This window comes from Phoca vitulina, unplaced genomic scaffold (genome assembly GCF_004348235.1).
Source record: "Phoca vitulina isolate PV1807 unplaced genomic scaffold, GSC_HSeal_1.0 scaffold25, whole genome shotgun sequence".
Classification (NCBI taxonomy): domain Eukaryota; kingdom Metazoa; phylum Chordata; class Mammalia; order Carnivora; family Phocidae; genus Phoca; species Phoca vitulina.
In genome coordinates, this window is record NW_022589728.1 from 26662651 (window position 1) to 26665711 (window position 3061).

The following is a 3061-nucleotide window of genomic DNA, read 5'->3' on the forward strand; positions in this document are numbered from 1 at the left end:
GAATAGACTACAGTGCAGGGATACCTTGTTTTACAGTGCCAAATACATGTGAATTTCTTTCTTCCTTTCTTTTTTTTTTTTTAGATAAGAGAATTTTGTTTACCAAAAGGTCATGGAGAATTAACAAAATTTTATGAACACAATTTTGTTAACAATAACTAACAATCAAGAATTAATATATAATATCACTTGGTATATAATACATACTAAAATATAGTTTTCATGCTACCCTTATCCATTAGTTTCTGTTCCAATTTTTAACAAATCTAGAAATAAGGCAGTATACATGGAACAGATTTTAAATTTTAAATTATGTATTCCATCTACATCAGATACTGTCAATTTAAAGACCACCTGCAAATCAAATGGCCTTTCCATTATAATTCCTAAATTTAAAGACATAAGCACCAAATGGAACTCAAAATGCATAAAATAAACTGTCATAAATTTCAAAAGGAAAAAATTACATAAGCGATATTATAAATTATCCAAAGAATACTGCAGAAGGTATATCAAAACTTTTATAATGATTAAGTCTAGAATATTTTTACTTGCATTCTTTTCCATCCAGTTGAACACACCAAAGCACTGAATGAACTGAAAGAACCATTTATAAATGAATAGAAGATGGCACAGGTCATTTTATGGATAAAAGGAAGAGGGACTATGTACTTTGATTTGCAAATAACGTTCTTTACCCGAGTAAATCCTCAGTGTTTCTATTATCTTTGAATGACAAGATTCATTAAGTACTGTGTGAAAAAAGAGACCATCCTTTTACTGATGGAAGGCTTCTAATCTTATTCGGTTGGATCTTCTGGATGTCTCAAGGCAATTCCATTACAGAGGAGCAGCTCAATATAAGGTGGCCAAAAAGAATCACTAATTTTGACATATGGATCATGTGGAACATCAAATAATCTATTTAAAAGAATCTCTAACATTTCATGCAGTGTTATCAGCTGTGCAGTTGATTCTTGAATGTTTTTTTTTTTCCTTTTCTTTTTAACATTTCTATCAGGCAGAGGAAAATGATTTTCCAGAAACTCACCCAAGGTAATCAAGAGTTTCTCCTTATATTCTTTTATATCATGCATTTTAGTTTTCAGCTCATCAAAGATTCTTGATTCAGAAAATGTCACAACCTGATGCTTCAATCATTGTGTAGTACATTAAGAGATTCCAGTATCTGTTGCTGTTCATCCAACCACTGTTGCTCCCTTTCCAAGTCTTCCTTTAGCTTTTCATTCTTTGACTGAATAGTAGAGAGTACCAATTCACGACCATGTCTCAATTTTTGGAACTCTTCTTTTCCTAATGTTACTAGAACTTCTTCATTCAGTGGAATTATTCCAGGACTTTCTTTCTGCCATTGATTGAGTTCAGCAGTCAAACATTTCGCTTGCATAATTAATAATGACAGTTCGTCCATATCTTTCCACATTTCTTCACATTCTTTAATAAGTTCTTCTTCAGCATTTGTAACATCTTCCATATCTGTAGTACTGTCTGGATCTAGATCTTGCTGATTCACTCACATGTGCCTTGTCATAATTAGCCTTATAAGAAAAAAAGCTGTGTGACCTTGGGCAAGTCACTTAAACTGTCTGTGCCTCAGTTTCCTTATCACCACAGTACCATGGACTTCAGGTCATCTCGGCCGGGCGTAAACCAAATACGTATGAATTTCTAAAATTAGTGAAGTAATTTTTTCAAATTGAATTATATTTTCCTTCCATATTTCATTTCAAGGAAGTCTTTGATAGTCTTTTTCTTAAAATTAAAGAATAGATTATTTCATAAAAACTTTTTATGGCTTTTCAAGTAATTAAGTTTTGTAAATCAGTGAACTTTTACTGACTAATGTAAAACCATTTTCTGAGTTATAAATTGATTTCCTCATTGAGATACTATATTTAGATCATCTTCAGTATTTTTAAATCCTTATTTGGATGTACTGCTATCTTGTTGGATGATTATGCTTCATCAAACTTTTTTTCAAAAAATCTTCCTAAAATTGGCTAATAATATGTTATTAGGAACAATTTTAATATGAAAGCAAATCTGTAACTGTCTGTAAAACCAAGTTTTAATCATTTGATGAGACTTTTCTAAGGATTCTGGAAATTACATCAATGTTTTTAAAGATCATTATAGAATTTTTAGCACTGCAGCATAAAATCTGTATATGAGAAATTAATGGGTTTCCCTTACATTACTTTCTGCTGCCATGGGCATCTTCTGTCACTCTTCTCATCAATATTCTCCTAACATGAGGCACAAGGAGGTGAATGACCCGGAGGGAAAGAGGTGACCTGGTGAGCTCTTCAGTCCTTAGAGCACCTGTTATCCATGGATTTCAAAGCACTTAATCCAGTTTGATGGTCTTGTGAGTTAAGAAGTGCTTTACTACTTGGCTGTGAGCTTGTCATAGGTCTCCAGTACATTATTGGAAAATACAACCCCTGGGCTATTTTCCTGACTCCTGGGTCAATGTTCACATCAAGAGATAACACTTGAGCCTTGGCTGACAGGGGGTTTGGGTGCTGATGGTTAACACTACTAGTCATTGATCTTCTTGCTTCCTGTTTATTCATATGTACAAACCTGAAAAATTAAATATCCCCACACTGCATGATTCCAGTATTTGGAGAATTATGATCTTCTCCCATGGAAATATGAATAATTTTAAGGAACATATGATTGTGCCATGAACAATTGAAGTCAAAGCAAAGAATAGAATAACTAAAAAAAAGCCTGGTGATAAAATATAATTTGAGGGAACTATGTTAAGGCATAAACCAGTTATGAGATATTTATAGACTTTGACTTTGTAAAGCAACTTTGCATTTGACTGTGTTTATTAGTGAATGGGAATGTATTTCCCTATATTGAATGAGCATTTCTTGGCAGGCAAACTGTGCACAAGCTACAATGAGCTTCAATGAAGTGCTTTCACATTCCCTTCCCACTGAGTTGAAAGCCTTCTTATATTCTCTCAAGTGTGTTTCTTTTCTCATGGAGGATGGCTTTGTTGAAAATTGCTTCCTCTTCTCTTGAT

The 3061-nt window shown here is 33.2% G+C and overlaps 1 pseudogene; it reads right to left on the minus strand.

The window, feature by feature from the left end:
- Nucleotides 1-777: 777 nt before the first annotated feature.
- LOC116642961 lies at nucleotides 778-1540 on the minus strand (annotated as a pseudogene).
- Between the last annotated feature and the right edge of the window lie 1521 nt (nucleotides 1541-3061).